Source organism: Pseudorasbora parva, chromosome 17 (assembly GCF_024679245.1).
Source record: "Pseudorasbora parva isolate DD20220531a chromosome 17, ASM2467924v1, whole genome shotgun sequence".
Classification (NCBI taxonomy): domain Eukaryota; kingdom Metazoa; phylum Chordata; class Actinopteri; order Cypriniformes; family Gobionidae; genus Pseudorasbora; species Pseudorasbora parva.
Genome location: NC_090188.1, coordinates 12,083,040 through 12,102,185, shown reverse-complemented (window position 1 = coordinate 12,102,185; position 19,146 = coordinate 12,083,040). Strand labels below are relative to the sequence as shown.

Here is a 19,146-nt window from a genome sequence, read left to right as displayed (position 1 = left end):
GGAGACAAAGTTAGACAGGCCAGGTTGAGATGGTTTGTACATATTCAGAGGAGAGAGAGTGAATATATCAGTAAAAGGATGCTGAGGTTAGAGCTGCTAGGCAGGAGGTCGAGAGGAAGACCAAAGAGGAGGTTTATGGGTGTAGTGAAGGAGGACGTGAAGGTAGTCGGTCTGAGAGAAGAGGATACAGAGGATAGGAATAGATGGAGGCAGCATTCGCTGTGGAGACCCCTGAAGGGAAGAGCCGAAAGAAAAAGAAGAGGAAGTGTTTTCATGATTGTCACAACGTTATCTTTTGTCAAATCAACTTATTTTTTACTTACTTATATTTATTAAACCTTTATTGTATTACTTTTTTAATTTCAATGAACTCAAAATTTTAAGGCAACCAGGTAACTTACTTTTTTAAGTTAAACCAACAATAATTTGTACAGTGTAATATTCTAAAAAATGAAGAATTATTATTATTATTATTATTATTATTATTATTATTATTATTATTATTTTTAAATTACCCACAAAACCAGTCTTCAAACCATGATTCATTTTATATTTGAAGTGATGTGACGGCGTATTTGGCCTTTGCATTTAACCCGTCCATGTTAGTGCACACACATTAGGAGCAGCGAGAAGTGAAGCGTGCACACACACACACACACACACACACACACACACACACACACACACACACACACACACACACACACACACACACACACACACACACACACACACACACACACACACACACACACACAGCGGTGCCTGGGGAACGACTGGGGGTTAGATGCCTTGCTCAAGGGCACCTCAGTCATTTCCTGCCTGTACCGAGAATCACAACCTTCGGGTTACAAGTCTGACTCTCTAACCATTAGGCCACAACTGCCCCTAATATATTCATTTGTATACTTCATATATTAAACTGATTTAAAAAAAAAAAAAAAAAAAAAAAAAAAAAAATATATATATATATATATATATATATATATATATATATATATATATATATATATATATATATATATATATATATATATATAAAATGTATAAAAGTATAATATCTTTTGTTGTTGTTGTTGTTGACTTGTATTGTCCCCTTGGGAAAATTTGTTTGCAATTGTTTCCACATGCGTAATCACAACACAAACAAACAAACAAACAAACATTATGCACAGAAAAACAGTAAACAATAAGACTAACCTATTTAATAATTTTTTTTTTAAATAAAAATCACAGAGACCCGCTCAGTAAACACTACAAAAACACTATTATTCATTTAAAAGTTTAACTGCTTGTGGCATATACTTATACTTTTAAAGAACAATAAGAAATACAGTTTCTACAGTATTAATCTTTGTTAATATATGCAGTCATTTCTTTGTTCGTTAGTTCACAGCAAATTAACTAATGATAAAAGATACAACTTTTTCTTTTAATAATGTATTAGTAAATGCTCATATTGCCATAAACTAAGATTAATAAATGCTGCAGATGTATTGTTTATTGTTAGTTAATGTTAACTAAAGTAGTTTTAACTAAACAACCCTTATTTTAAAGTGTTACCAATATTGGGTAATTGTGCTTATACTTGTCACATATATACAGTATGTCAACACAGTCATACATTATATAGAAACTATTTTATCTTCAGCTATTTGTTTAGATTTACTTTGCTCTTGCTTTCTTAGAGACCAAACACAAAAAACAAAAACTACTGTGACAAATTCAGTGAAAAATTAATAAGTAAACATAGAAGACACACAAAGACAAATTATCACTGGGCAGTGTTTCCAGATTTTGAGCGAAATGTGTGATGTGCACCTTGAAAGCTGCAGGAGATGCTCTCAAAAACAGGTAAAATCACCCAAACCATTATTTCTTGATACATAAACTTTAGTTTTTCAAGTTGCTTTCCCCCCCAAGATTCAGTAAATATTTATTTATTTTATTTTGTGTTCTATGACACTGCAACCATTCCATCTCAAACAGAGAGAAATATTCATTCAAGCTGGGAAGCGGAGCTCTCAGCCTCAGTGTAAATAAGATATGAGTGACATTTTCCATTAGGTTTGGCAAAAGTTGAAAATGTGTGTGTGATTGCTTGAGCTGTCTTCGATCTCACTGTATGTTTCTTTTTTCATCACTGAAGTGTGGATATAATAATTATGACATAATACCTGCTGCAGGTATTTTGAGTGACAAGGAAGAGAGAGTGAACAAGTGAGGAAAAAGAGAGCGATAGATTGCTAGAGAGAGACAGTGAGAGAGAGCGTTTGGCCAGCAAAATGTTTGCCAGCAGGGGTTTGGCACAGCATCCTCTCTCACATGCTGGAAAACTGTGGAAACAGGCATACTAACGGCCCATCTGTTGAGAGAGAGGGAGAGAGAGAGAGAGACAGAGACAGAGAGACAGAGACATAACAGAAAGTCCTTTTGCGCAGTGCTGACAGGTGATGACTCTACAGCACGTCCCATTTAGTGTCATCCTGGTTCTGGCTCAGAACTTAATAAAAAAGATGAAATGTAAGTAGGCTATAGCTTTTATGCCGTTAGAAGCATAATAAAAGAATGGCATGTTGTGGTTTTGAAAGATGGTGGATTGTTACACTTTTTACTCTAGTGGTATTAATTTGAAGGTCAGTTTCTGTATAGTTATATACCTTGAAGTCTTAGCTACCATAGGAAAAAAGATATATAAAATGTCACACTATACTAGGTCTATGTATTTACATAAAAGAAAAAATAGCTGATAGGGACAATATACGTACTTTGTTCATGTTGTATTGCTAAACACTTTTTCTGCTATTGAGGTGGGATATGTGTAAGGATAGGGAGAGGTTTATGGGTGGGTGTAAGGAAAGAGTCAATAGAAATTATACATGCAATTACATATTAAAAAAGATATAAGTACAATGTAAAACATGTACAGTATGTAGGCCTATACACACTAAGTGCTTAGAAAATTAATCATTTAAATGTTAGTACATAAAAGTTAAGGACACTTAACAGTGGAACCAAAAAAAAACAATCAAATACAAACTCATAGAAATCCATTTAGTAACTAAACAGTAAAGTTGCCTTATAGTCCTTGTAACAACTTCCCCATGTGACAACTAACCTATGTGTCATGATTCTTAATTTCCTTTCTCCTGAAATTCATGGTCTAGAATGACAAGTTGTTATTAAACAGGTTTTTTTTTTAATACATTGCCGTGGGTTATTATCTACTACGCCATTTCATCTCAGCTTAGTCTGAGCTCTAATCTCTTGTAATTAGTTCATCTATCAAACGCTTGCACCTTCAGATGTTATTTGAATGTATATACATAATCATGCAGACTTCAAACGTACATGCTTTGAATTTGTCTGTGGCCTCAACCATCAATATATTTCACAAATTATTCATTTTCTGTCACTCTCGGTCTCTCTTTTCAGCTTTTTATTAGGTCCACACTTCAGCCACAAGCCATAACCCTAGAAAAGTTATAGTAACCTATAGTGATTTATTTAACTTACAAAAACTTTACAGTCCTGTTTAGCACATACTTACAGTAATTACAATAGCTGGGTAATAACTACTGTAGGTACTAGTCCTGGACCTACCCCTAAACTTAATCTTAAACCATGTTATATCAGCTTAAAAATGACTTCAGTCATTACTAGAGAGTTATGCTTTTCAATTTATACTGTTTGAAATAAATTAAAACTTCCTTCAGATGGATTTGGAAATACTTGGGTCTGTACTAGTGGGTTACCATGATCTTAATTTTAGAATTAATTATCCATTCTGCAATAATCACATTAATTATGATACTGTATACCAATCAGGCACATTATGATCACTGACAGGTCAAATAAATAACACTGATTATCTCTTCATCATGGCACCTGTTAGTGGGTGGGATATATTAGGCAGCAAGTGAACATTTCATCCTCAAAGTTGATGTGTTAGAAGCAGGATAAATGGGCAAGCATAGGGATTTGAGCGAATCTGACAAGGGCCAAATTGTGATGGATAGACAACTGGGTCAGAGCATCTCCAAAGCTGCAGCTCTTGTGGGGTGTTCCCAGTCAGTGGTCAGTATCTATCAAAAGTGGTCCAAGGAAGGAACGGTGGTGAACCAGAGACATTGTTTCAAATGGGGAGGGAAGGCTGGCCTGTGTGGTCTGATCAAACAAACAAGCTACTGTAGCTCAGATTCCTCAAGAAGTTAATGCTGGTTCTGATAGAAAGATCCAGTCTACCAGTCTACCACTGAAAGCACCAATAGTGAGCATCAGAACTGGACATGGAGCATTGGAAGAAGACGTCCTGGTCTGATGAATCACGTTTTCTTTTGTCATAATGTGTCACAAAGCAAAAATGGTTGAGGAATGGTTTAAGAAGCGTAACGAGTTTGAGGTGTTGACTTGGCCTCCGAATTCCCCAGATCTCAATCCAATTGAGCATCTGTAGGATGTGCTGAACTAACAAATCAGATCCATGGAGGCCCTACCTTGCAAATTACAGGACTTAAGGGATCTGCTGCTAACATCTTGGTGCCAGATAGCACACCACACCTTCAGGGGTCTAGTGGAGTCCATGCCATTACGGGCTAGGGCTGTTTTGGCAGCAATAGGGGGAGCAACACAATATTAGGAATGGTCATAATGTTATGCCTGATCTGTGTAGTTTCTTAGTAGCTATCTTTTAGGTATGAAAAATAGTAGTTATTAATTAGCTTATAGTGAACTACAAGCTTCTACTGAATACTATTACTTACTAATTGTTTAAACAACGTATTTTCTTTAGTTATTAGTAGAATGTTAATATTAATCATTAGTTCCTGTGTAGGAACCATATTCTTAAGTTTTACACATAATAGAAATAAAACTGGAGGAAAATGTCAGAGGACCAAGGTAAGAAGCTATTTATATGCCGTTGCGATGTGACTGATAGGGTTCAAAGAACAGGCTCCATCTGAAGTCTATATAGTTCATCATGACATTTTCTGGGAAAAATAAAATAAATGAAGAAATGAAATAAATGAAATAATAAAACGAAACAAAAAAATAAAAAATAAAATAAGATTTACTATTACACTATTACAAAAAGAACAACTATTACATGTTAGGTATATTGTATCCTGTTCTAGCAGATATTTATCCAGAGCAACTTTATGGACAAAATAACATCTGCATTATAGGAATAAACTATTCAGAGTAAACAAGAGGTGCACATGTTCATTTCATTGACATCTCTAATGGAGCCTTAAATAAAACAGTTATATATTAATTTCCTGTCTATTGGAAGCAGACACAGTACAAGATATAAACAACTACAAAACTGTTACAGATCATTCTCTAATACCCAAGACTATCTGGTAGTAGTCATTCATTCCACTGTTAATCTATTAATTCAATTAATTCAAGCAATTATCTCAAACGACATTCTGAACCTGAGATGCAAATCATTTTTTTTCAGAGGTTAAACATAGACTAAACACGCCAAACAATCCTTTATGTCCTCACCAATCATCAAACTCCGCTGACATGACACCATCCTAATTTATTGACTCAACAGACAATTAAAACGCAATAACAGGACTCATTTTCAATTAATTTATAATGTCATTCTATTTGGGTAATTGCTGTCATTGTTGTAATTGTGTGGGCTTACAGAGTTGACCTCCCTCTCTGTGAGGGAATGTGTCAGCAGAAACAGAGGGGGATGACAACGCTGCTTTTTACTTATTATTCCAACTATAAGAGGCATTAATATGCCACGTGTCATTGGAGCCACAGGAGGGTAAAACGTGTGTGTGTGTGTGTCAACTATATGTGCGTCAGATACAATTGCAGCATGATGTATCTGACGTGAGGTGAGACTTAATTGAATGTGCACAGGAAGAGCATGTGTGATTCTGATGTGTGACTTTACATGGACAGCAAGGAGTGAACGGGTCGTGCTTTTACATACAATCTTTAATTTGTACTTATATGGTTTTGAATATATACTCATAATACTCATATATTCATAATATACATGATTTAAAGCACACACAAACTAGATTGCATACATTCAGCACATCCTCAAACTTAGACATAACTCCTAAAATTTTCTTGAATTTTTTAGGAAATAGTGTCTTCTCACCCCATCTTTGCCCGTTTCACATTGCCTTTTGGGTTTGACTCATTTATCTCTCTTTACTGAGTAATGGCCATTACTGTCATCTATTTGCAATGTTCTGAAAGATCAGGGCAGTGATTTTCCTCATAATGAAAGCCCAAAACTCTTCTGAAATCCATTTTTTAGCTCTTAATATCTCTGAACATTTTTAAGTTGACTTCTTTTTCCTCCAAGGACACTATTGGAAAAGAAAATTCATATCCCCCTTAATGCATGTCACATCTGTTTTGGGTTTTGGTTTCATGTTTTCTTGTCTTTTATTTTGTAAATCTCATTGACTTGGCTGAATGTGAAATCGCTCCCTTATACCCTCAAATAGGGCATTATTTGAGAGGACAGCCATTGGTGTCCGAAACCATGGATGACGTTATCGAGTGCACTTATTCTATCCCATATTGCACCACAATAACTAGTGTACAGCCGATGTACACTCAAAGGAAGTCTGAATTTGAGCACTGGTTTTCATCCACTGTATTAGTGGACTAACGTAGGGAATAGTGATTGAGGCTTTAGGGGGCGATTTCGGATTCAGCCTCAGATCCTGCATGTGTTTCTCTTTCTCTCATGTGATCTTGTCATGTGCTTCCCCCATGTTCTGATTGGTTGTTCAGGTTGTGTGTTTCTGTTCTGTTTTGTGATTGGTTTATTGTCTTGATTTTTTTTACAGGTGTTTCTTGTTAGTCATTATTCCTTGTGTGTGTGTGTGTGTGTGTGTGTGTGTGTGTGTGTGTGTGTGTGTGTGTGTGTGTGTGTGTGTGTGTGTGTATACACATAAATATACACATGAAATTACTTGGTACCCTGAAGTACTAAGAGTTCCTTCAACTGCTCCTTCAACTGCCTTCAACTGCTTAACTATGAAAAGTTGAGGTCTGTAGCTATACTCATGACAATATATAGTGTAACACTTGTGTTCCCATCGTCTCTGGTGTAGTTTTGTTTGCTGTTGTTGATGGGTCTCATGTACTCAAGTCAAGTTCACATTTTTTTGATGTTATGTTAAGATATGTTTTAAGTCATGTTTGCTTCAAGGCATCATTTTATTTTGGTCAACACTTGAGAGTTCACAGTTCAATAATTACTTACAATTACTTATTTTCGCTCAATAATTACATAATTAAAGACTGTTATTAATATGGATATATATAAGCTCAAAAAAAGACAAAAAACAAAAATATTATGAATATATTTTTAATACACTGTAAAAAAAATATTTAGAAAAAAAGTTACCTGTTTGCCTTAAAATTTTGAGCTCATTAAAATTTAAATTTTGAGTTAATACAATGACAATCTTTTGAGATTCGACAACCTTTATTAAAATATTATTAAAAGATTTTGTAAGCATATTGGGTAATTGTGTGTGTTTTATTTCTGATGATGCAGTGAAACATGCCAAATAGTGCTATTTTCATGATTCATCATATTTCAATAAAAACAAAATTAAGGCAACCAGGTTACTTACTTTTTTAAGTTAAACCAACAAAAACCAACCAAATTTTTTTACAGTGTACAAATATGATTTATCTGTTTTGGAGAAACTTGGAAACACAATGAAGCCGAAGGAAATCTAACGGCGTTATCTCTAAAACTATGAATTCTATATTAAACATTTTGTAAGACCTTGTCAGAGTGAGTTTTTAGAGAAGGCTGATAGGGCTAATAATACAAATATTTGATTGCCCTGTAAACACAAATTTCCGATCTATTGTCTAAGTTCAGGTGAGGCAAACTGCCTCATTCATGATCTATTGTTGACAAGCTTTTCACACCTCTGCCGGCATGAAACTTGATATCCATTATTATTTTGTCGTTATTAGCCTTTATTCTATCATTATGCCTTTTTCCCCAATTATACCACTTTATTCCACTATAAATAAATCCACCTTATCTGAGGTCTTTAAAAAAGAGAGAGAGAGAGAGAGAGAGAGAGAGAGAGAGAGAGAGAGAGAGAGAGAGAGAGAGAGAGAGAGAGAGAGAGAGAGAGAGAGAGAGAGAGAGCTTATTCTTGGGACCTTATGTGATTTTTTTTTTAAAATAATTGTTTAAGCAATCCCGACAGCTCTAAAATATAAATTATATTTATAGACTTAATTTATAAATGTAGGGTAAGGCAAAACCATGGTTTGGAAGATGGTTTTATGATGTACTTACTAATTATTTAAATGGTCAATTTCAAACAAAACAAAGTTACTTAAATGTAACTTTAATTGTCACCCGCTTCCGGTTATTTTTACCCGTTCAAAACAGTTTGTTATTCTGCTTGAGACTGCAAACTGGTATTTCTTATCATATTACTTTGTTGCATTGTCGTAATCATAATGGTTTGTAGCTGTGATATGCTGTTCCTTCCAAAAGTATTTACACTTACTTGAGACATTCATGTCTGATTCATCATCACAGCTGCTGGTTTATTTTGCCCTCATACGGTAAGTTACACAGGATTTCAATGCACCCATGGTAACAGAAACTGCTAACTACATTAACTACTAATTAATCATTAAGTTGGCCTACTTTAGAATAAAAATAATAATTTCTTTGCAACATCACTTTTCCAAATTACTACAGTAGCGCAGATAGTCTTACCGTTTGCTGCAGCTTACTTCTAGCTTGCTTCCGCACAGCGAAAAAAGGGTGGCTAGAAAACCCATAAAAAAGTTTTCAGCCAATGAAATGGCCTTGAGGAAGGGTGATAGGATTCTGCAGGTGGATAGGAAATTGCATTACACAGGTCTTATTGAAAACGCTAATTCAGATTAGCTCGACCAACCTGAATTTTGGATTTAAAAAATCTAAATGTATGATACCGTTTTGTCACATTTTATTGGTGATTTGAAATATGTTATTGAGGATTTCATACTTGACCCATTCAAGTACATAGAAAATAGCTGCCTGGGGGTGTTGCAAAGATGGCCGCCGAGTGAACTTTTGCTTATGGTCATGGTATAGTATGAGTTGTATAATGATATTTCACAGCATGTAGCAGCGGGTGTGAGAGGGGGATTGTGGAGTGAGGTCAAAAAGATAGGATTCACCTAGAAATGATCCCACAGGGACAACCTGGGATGAATTACTGAACACAGGGCACAGCAGAAGTGCCCTATATAATGAGGGTGAATAACTTAATGTCTGACCGAGTGAAGAAATGAGAGAGAAAGAGAAATCGAGGGTGTGGTGTTCCAAGCTCACTAACACTGACAAGAAAATAGAGCATTTACCCCTGAATTTTCCACCCCCTCCCATGCTTTAAATACTAGGAGGATAAACCTCATGCTGCGAGTGCATGTCTCTTTTACACATCTGTCTTTAACCAGCCCACCATTTGATAGAGGTAGTTGTTAGTAGAGTAGCATTAAAGAGCGGTTTGTCTGATGGAGTCATTATAACTGTATTCTTCATCAGAATGTTCTTTTCCTGCTGTGGACTGACTATACAGTCACACGCTGCGGGAAGTATGCAGAGAAACAGAGCTGTAAGTGTTAGGGAAGCTATTTAAAATTGTTCCTTGTCAAACTACAAGCTACTCAAAATGGAATGTATATCCAGTAATTAGAAGCTACTAAGAGTGTGTATATTGAAGCTACTAAAATATTAATGATCAATGCCCTCTGCATTTAAATAGGGTAGACTCTAGAAGGAAAACACTTTTTTGCTGTAATGGCTTTAACTCAGTGTGCTAAACTTGATATACTTTTTCCTCATTTATGTGATGCAAGTTAAAGTCATTTTTATGTCAAGTAGAAAGAGTGCTGCATGCTGTTACAATCTACTCCACAGGGTGGGTTGTAAAGTAACAGTGAGGTGGGTTATAAAACTAATAGAAAACACGGATGTCAGTTTAAAGTTTCGATGTAATAGAAGTAGCAATAGATCTTTTCTTTCATATTGTGATGTACATCAGAGTGAAGGGACTTGTTCATTTGTCGGTTCATCATGGAGGCAGATCAGAATGCAAGGTCGAATTAGAATTTAAGATAGGGGCACAGTTTAAGCAAACTAAAAGCATAGAAACTTTTGGCATTTGTCGCAAATTGTTCACAAATCAAATTGTTGACAATAACATAAATGAGATGCATTCAGAACATAAATAGAGGGTGTGTTTCCATTTAATGCTGACAAAATAAATGTACACTATATAAAAAAAAAAAAATCAGGTTTCTAATTGAAAATTTTCTAGTGACTGATCACATCTACATTTTTCAGTTGGCCAAATAGAATTTCTGTGAAAACAGAAATTCAATTTGGCCAACTAAAAAAATGTAGATGTGATCAGTCACTAGAAAATTTTCAATTGGAGAAATTTTGAGGTTTTTTTACAGTGTATGTGGGATTTAATTAAAATCAATCAATCAATCAATCCATCGACCAATCGACCAATCAATCAATCAATCAAACTATCGATCAATCAATCAATCAACCGATCAATCATTCAATCAATCAACCGATCAATCAACCAACCGATCAACCGATCAATCAATCAATCGATCAATCAATCAATCGATCAATCAATCGCATTTTGACAAATATACTAACCACAATCAACCCTTTTCCCTACCCTTTTTCTAACCATTCTTCACATTTACCATTCAACAGCATTTAGAAAAAAATCTATCTTTTTTCCTCCTCGTAAACATTAATATTTATACACAGATATATTTAAATATTTGTCTTATAATATCAATAGTTACCTTAGGAGGATGCCAACATGAATAAGTGAATCATTATTGGTATTATATCGCTACATAGGATAGAGATGCAGTTTAGGATGGCATGTGTGATAATTATATCAGCAGGCTCAGCAGTAAAACTGCTTACACAAATAATGTGACATTTTAAACCGTTATAAAAGTTATTTTGACATGCTACACCACTACTCATTGTTTATTAGTTTCTTACTGGTTACTCTATTACTGTTACACTATTTTGAAAACAGCTACTTTCACGACTTTCTTGAAACACTTGGTTTTTAGGGGTGTGTCTCATTGAAGACTTGGAAGTAAACGCTCACTGCTATAATTGGATAACAATCATTTTCAATGGAAGCCGGTGGCGAGCTCCGGCGAGAATGGCAGGCGCGTCTTGGACGATTTGGGCAACGAGGAGAGTTGAAATTAGGTCAACTTCATGGTAATGAGCTATGACATGGCTAGGCGGCAACCAATTGGGATGTAGAAGTGCTCCACTTGTGATGATTCCAGAGAACACCTGTAAACTTTTTTCCGACCTCATTAGTTCCCAAGCAAAATGGAGGAGAGGTCAATCATTGCGGTGGTGGGTTTGATAAGAAGGCACGCAACATTATTTAAAGGCAATATTTTTGCTCTAGAATGCTTGTAACTGTAATGTTAAATTCTTTCCATCTATGTTTTTGTTTCATTTTTTTTACTTTCACATTTAAATGATTTCATGTGGAGAAATGGCAACCGGAATGAATTGCCAGCAGGGCTCGTGAAATGTCTTTATCAAACAAACACAATGATCTCTCATTCACCCGCAATTAATTGGAATGTTATTTTTTATTACTTGGCCTGCCCAATCGGTGGATATAACCACGACCTGCATCACTAACACACACAAGCACAAGCATCTGCAAAACTTCACTGCAGACAAATCACCATGTTCAAAACTTCAGCAATTGTATTTTTCCTTCAAATTACCAGTCAAGAGAGGGAACAATACAAATCAATGGAAATTATTACACTATATTAACCCAGCCCTGGCCCATTTATGTTTTAGTCTGATCCCGAATAGCAGCCTGTGACAGCGTGAAAGTTATGTTTAGTTAGACATTTGCACATAATCAGTATCAAACGATCTGTAACAATGCAATACCATCACATCTAAAAAATATTTTTTTTTACTCACATAAGTGTGCTGCATCTCATGCTGTCTGCAAATGTCTCTTGTTTACAAACAAATATGCGGTAAAATGAAGCGAACGAATGCAATTGTTACCCAAGTGAGCTGGAACTTCATTAAAAATAAAGTTGCACCATGCATTGCAAATATTGGAATCTGAAGGAAGCTTATGGCGTGTTTGAAACATACTATATTGCTTGGAAGTTTGATCTGGTTTAGGTCCACGTAGGCCCATGTTATTTATCTAACATTTCATTACATGCAAGAGTCGGTGGGCGGGGCTACAGAATTTGACATTCTTCTTCTTTGGTTAAGGTGGCGTTTCATCAGCTGTCAATAAAAGCTTTTCTTTGACTAAGAAGGAAGTTTTCAGCTCTAAAACTTACAAGCTATTCTTATATCTCCATGACCTTTTATATATGAAAAGCTCAAGGGAAGGTAGATTTCTCAAATCATTACCCCTTTAAGAGAATATGACTGTCCTATAACAACATTTAGGTTGTAGTACAAGTAATTTGTAAGTGCAGAAAAACGATGGTGAAAAATTAGACAGTCCTGTGGCTACATCACAGACGCACGGCGGAGTGAAAACCTCAAACCAGACACGGACTTATGCCATGCTTCTGTTGCATCTGCTGCCCCTCGGCACTGCAGCGGTTAGATAAATGTGTTAGTGAAGTTCCTGCGGCAGTAATGCCAGCCTCCAGCGTCTGGCACAGGATATCAGATGTGACATGATGCATAGACAGCAAATGCAAGGAAGAAAAAAAGAGATGAGTGAGTCTTCTATGGACCATGAAGGGCATAAACAGGAGGAGTGAGAGGTACATGTAACAGTGAACTATGATGACAAGATGAGACAATTCAGCCTCATGTTCTTGGCAAAACACAACATCTAAACAGTGCTCTGAGATTTGCTCTTAAGACCGTTAGCTTACCTTTAAGAGTGCTTACAGAAAACAGAAGGCTTAACAGACTTATGGGAGATCTTTTAAAGCCCCCTACAGCGCAAAACATCCAGTCCACTCATCAGACTTTAGGAAAAAGTGCTTACACGGTTCATGAGCTACTGATGAAACACACAGACAGCAGAATGGCAGGAGCCTGCCTACGGGTAAATGCGCAGGTAAACCGAGGCTGTAGTCTTACCACGGTGAAGATGGTGCAACATGGAGCAAGAACATTGGTTTCTTTTAGGAATCAGCATATTCTCCTTTAGGATATGATTATCAATCATTTTCAGCATTTCACTAGAATGGAATGAGTCATTGTGGGGTCTATAGGTAGGGGACTTTTAATATGCATTACTGTTCAAAAAGTTGGCATCAGTAAATAAAAAATAAAATAAAAAAAAGTTAATTATACTCACCAAAACGTTATTTATTTGATCAGGAATATTGTAATTCTATGAAATATGAATACAAATTTTATTTGAAATCTAATATTTTTATGACTAATAAATGTTATTAGTCTGTTATTACTATAACTTATTATTATAAAGATAAATTAACTGTATTTCCTATTGTTCATTCGTTTGTTGTTGTTTTTTTTGTTTTGTTTTTCAGCCTGGCCACCATTTTAAATAAGTGGTAAATTTTCAAAACACTTGTACAAATCTTTCAACAGATCATAAAATATTACTAATAGTCACATACTGATTTGACTTGATAAATCCAAAACAAGATGATTGACAGAGATAAACGATGAAATCACATTTGATACACAAGGAATAATACAGAAACACCAGCATGAAACATTAGCACAAGACAACGGATAATGACTAAGGGTTTAAATGCACAAGGTAAAAAGAGGCTAAATGAAGGACAGGTGTTGGTGATTGACATGGTGACAAAATTTTTATCTAGGTTCACTCTGAGTAGGATTAGAACCAGCATCTCTGGAATTGAAGGTGGTTGTGCTAACAAGGATGCTAAAGACCGCATTCTCAATTACGCCTATTGAGGCCAGCGGAGTGAGGTTTACACACACTGCTCTTACTAACATGTTTCCATTACATTCATCCCCCTAAACTTAACTCCCATCTGGTCATGATCATGGCACCAAATGTAACCGGTCCTACTCGACATGCTCTGAGCAGGATTTGAACCACCGTCTTCAGCATTGGAGTTGGGTGAGCTAACAAGGAGGCTAAAAACCACACTCAGCCCCCTAAACTTTACTCCCATCTGGGTCATGGCACCAAATATAACAGGTCCAACTCGACACACTCTGAGTGGGATTCGAGTCACCGTCTCCAGCGTGGGAGGCGGGTGCGCTAAAGACCACAGTATCTAGTGCGCATATTAAGGCAAGGAGAGTGAGGTTTACAAACACTTCACAGCTCTTACTAGCTTGATTCCGTAACACTAGTGTGCCTTTGTTTTGACTAAGTTCTACCCGCACAACTTTTTCCCCGGCAGCGTTTATAAAAAAAAATTGCCAGTCACCGCCAGAGTTTTTGACAATTTTCACAAAAATGTAATAGCCCATAGAGTATTTTGTTTAATGAATATCTGAACATGCAATATATCAAACTTAAAATAAAAAAAAACTTTTAGTCTAGCTTTATGCATTTCTTTTTTATCAACACTTGAATCTGACTAAGTTTCATTTAAAAAAAAAAAAGCTACATTTTGAACAAAGAGCTGAGAAAATCACATTTTTGTGAAAGACTGCATCCAGATCAGATTCAGAACGATTATCAAACACAGATGGAGTTGATAGAGTCCATCAACACCCCTAAATCTTTACAGTACTGTAGCTTGTCTTGGGTCCACATTTTTTGTATAACATTAGGCATTAGGTTTTGATTCATATGCTGTTTAATGATGATTTTACATATGCATACAATTACATGCAATCGCTTGCTTTACTGCGTCTTCATCGCGTTTGTTTTGATCAGGAGATTCAGTACTCATTCAGAAGATACGTAAAAGTGCCTCCTAGCATCTGACAGTGAAAACACGGAAAATTCTGTGAGGAAGCATTTGCTCACAAATAACGGAAAATTCTGTGTTTGGCGAGGAAAGAGTTAATAGCTTGCCTTCATTGCATATGGAAACTAGATGGTAATAGAAACAAGGAAACAAGAACAAACTCAAAGGAAGAGAGCCCAGGCAAAACAAGACAACAGAATATCAAATTATCAAATAATCGTGACACTAATAAGTGTTTAATATACAGGTCCTTCTCAAAAAATTAGCATATTGTGATAAAGTTCATTATTTTCCATAATGTAATGATAAAAATTAAACTTTCATATATTTTAGATTCATTGCACACCAACTGAAATATTTCAGGTCTTTTATTGTTTTAATACTGATGATTTTGGCATACAGCTCATGAAAACTCCAAATATCTAAAAAAAAATCGCATATTTCAACCGACCAATAAAAGAAAAGTGTTTTTAATACAAAAAAGTCAACCTTCAAATAATTATGTTCAGTTATGCACTCAATACTTGTTTGGGAATCCTTTTGCAGAAATGACTGCTTCAATGCGGCGTGGCATGGAGGCGATCAGCCTGTGGCACTGCTGAGGTGTTATGGAGGCCCAGGATGCTTCGATAGCGGCCTTAAGCTCATCCAGAGTGTTGGGTCTTGCGTCTCTCAACTTTCTCTTCACAATATCCCACAGATTCTCTATGGGGTTCAGGTCAGGAGAGTTGGCAGGCCAATTGAGCACAGTAATACTATGGTTAGTAAACCATTTACCAGTGGTTTTGGCACTGTGAGCAGGTGCCAGGTCATGCTGAAAAACGAAATCTTCATCTCCATAAAGCTTTTCAGCAGATGGAAACATGAAGTGCTCCAAAATCTCCTGATAGCTATTTTGGCATTTCCTTCTCCACAGTCTTCCTCCAGACTCTGGCTCCTTGATTTCTGAATGACATGCAAAATTTGCTTTCATCCGAAAAAAGTACTTTGGACCACTGAGTAACAGTCCAGTGCTGCTTCTCTGTAGCCCAAAAGTGGCTTGACCTGGGGAATGCGGCACCTGTAGCCCATTTCCTGCACACGCCTGTGCACGGTGGCTCTGGATGTTTCTACTCCAGACTCAGTCCACTGCTTCCGCAGGTCCCCCCAAGGTCTGGAATCCACAATCTTCCTCAGGGTCCGGTCACCTCTTCTCATTGTGCAGCGTTTTTTGCCACACTTTTCCCTTCCCACAGACTTCCCACTGAGGTGCCTTGATACAGCACTCTGGGAACAGCCTATTTGTTCAGAAATTTCTTTCTGTGTCTTACCCTCTAGCTTGAGGGTGTCAATGATGGCCTTCTGGACAGCAGTCAGGTCGGCAGTCTTACCCATGATTGCGGTTTTGAGTAATGAACCAGGCTGGGAGTTTTTAAAAGCCTCAGGAATCTTTTGCAGGTGTTTAGAGTTAATTAGTTGATTCAGATGATTAGGTAAAATAGCTCGTTTAGAGAAGCTTTTCATGATATGCTAATTTTTTGAGATTTTGGGTTTTCATGAGCTGTATGCCAAAATCATCAGTATTAAAACGGTAAAAGACCTGAAATATTTCAGTTGGAGTGCAATAAATCTAAAATATATGAAAGTTTAATTTTTATCATTACATTATGGAAAATAATGAACTTTATCACAATATGCACATTTTTGGAGAAGGACCTGTATACATAACTTTCTTTAAAGTAAATGCTTTTCATTATGCAGTTAACATTAACTTTCTCTGGCATCTATCCTTATTTATTTTAATACACTATTTAATACAAATGATTGTAATGGTTAAAGGTGCACTATGCATCTTTCCATCCACTGGAGGGCGCCTATTCAAAACAAAGGCGTAATTTGATGAGTTTGAGCGCAGCATCTTGGGACATGTGGTCTTCATCTCACAGCCGGTGGAAAATAGGACTCGGGCAGAAATCATGTTCATGGATGCGGTTACTAACGTTACTGTAGTTTAAAGCAGAGCAGGACAGATTGTTGTGGAGCTGAGCACGGCCGCTGGAGCGATTGTTACACAAACACCCACCTCGCGAACACCGGAACTTTTATTATGACGGGACGGGACACAGTCGCCGGGCACCCGCACTATTTCCGCTTTTTCCGGTCATGATTATAAGGTAAAGCAGCTTTGTTTATCATATTAGATACATTTAAGTGTGTTTAAAATGATGTTATGACGTTACTCAGTGCGTTCGCTCGGCTCTGCTGTGACATGTTCACACTGCTAAGAGTAAAGCGCTTCTGCCCAACAAAACCGAGGGTAACGCAGATACAACTGACACAATTGACAGGCGACTCGCTCAAACGCTATGCTGACACGTCCTGGTTCATTGGTTAAAATAGCAATTTTCTCACAAATTACAAATAGTTGGAAACATTTGGGATATTTAAGTACTCAACTGAACAAAACACTGGCCTAGTGGTTTTTGGATATTTTACTGCAAAAATACTACATAGTGCACCTTTAATCAAAAAGCATTGATATATTGTGTACTGATGTAAATTATCTAAATTGCATTCATAAAGGAACTTAATGAATCACTACCCTATTGCCAATGTGTAAACATAGTTGTTTTCTATATCCATTCAAAGTGTGTGAAAGCATTTATGTACAACACTGAGCAGCATAGACTGCAAGTGGAGAGAAATTACCACAAGAGGCCCATCAGAAAGGTCAAGAGGCGGACATGGCTGCTGTCACAGAGGTGATGTATGAATTAAATCAGTTTACAGCATGTTCTGTGACAAACAGGTGCCTCACTAAATTACAGCAACTCACCTATTCTGAAAAGGTCAACTATAGACAATCCAGGCAACGTTTTGTCAAGAAAATCAGTACTAAATGTAAATGGAGCTGTTTGACTGCATTTTCAGTATAATATTAACAGCATACTTTGCTCTCTTGATGGTGTCATGACATCATTGATCACAACTGTTGATACTAAAACACATAAATTAGCCAGTCATCACTATAGACGTCATGTTAATTAGATTTATTGAAAAAGTATTTCTTATCTGTATCTTAATTTACAGTTATGTGACATTCACCATTCAGCACCTCTAAGGGGGATTTGAAACATGTCTCTTGCATTGTTTGCTATTGAAGTAAATTACGATTAAAATTACTAAACAGAAAGATCATTGTGTTTTGTTTTGCTGATTAAATCAAATGTTCTCATTATGTTTTGGAACAATGGCTCCGTGAAAGGAAACATTTACAACCCTAATGAAAGCACAATAGTAGGATTTGAATAGCTGTGTTACAATGATTGATTTTCAGACTTTCCTGTGAAAACAGAACCAAAGTGTTTACAAAAGACCGTTTTCAATTCAATCCTAAAATGTTTATTTCATATTTGATGTTGCCCTTGACCTCACAGCCATGAAACGGAAATGTGTTAGAATACGTTATTCATGGTAACTTTTAACCAGAGAAAAATTAGATGTTAATTAGGGTTGACTTTCATAAAAATGGAGAAGGCAGAGAGCATGTGCGTTAAAGTTAGCTCTTCTTGTTTTTGACTGAAGAAAATTTAGTGTCACAATTGCCCCTGGTCTCCTATACAGTGCAGGGTCCCGGAGCAAGACATCGTACGCGGCAGCCAATCAGAGCTTTGATGAAGACAAACCGCAATGAGGTGCAACTCAGATAGCAGGCTTTCTGAGACACTTCAGGTTTTATGTCTTTGCTATCTGTGAAGTCTAATGGAATGTTCTATATAGATCATAAATGATAGTAGTAGAGGTGCGGAGACGGATGCGTGGATGCTGTGTCCTTCATGGCTATGTGGGCTCGCCTCTCATACTAATCATAATCATACAGAGGGCCGTGGCCTCCGCCAGACCACCACCCACCATTCTAGCCTACGGAAAATGATTTGACCGTTCTGCCTGAATGCTCCTTGGTGTGTGTCAGTGAGATCTTGTCTGTGTGTGCGATTGTGATAAACTCAACACATAAAGAGGTATTGTCTTGCCGTAAGCCACAGAGTGGACACAGTGAAAATCTCGCCTCCTTCAGCAGGAGTGTGTGAAAGTGTTTGTGTGTATGTGCTCACTGTGGCCTTGGCTTCTGCCTTCCCTCTATGAGAATTACAGCAGCACATACACACAGTTTTACACCATCACTTAAAGGAACAGTTTGCGCAA

General features: G+C 36.7%; 1 protein-coding gene across 1 annotated transcript in view; it reads right to left on the bottom strand.

Annotated features, from left to right (window-relative positions):
- gfra4a (GDNF family receptor alpha 4a) overlaps positions 1–19,146 on the bottom strand; it is a 287,628-nt gene that overhangs the window by 145,637 nt on the left and 122,845 nt on the right. The gene's annotated exons all lie outside the window — the stretch shown is intronic.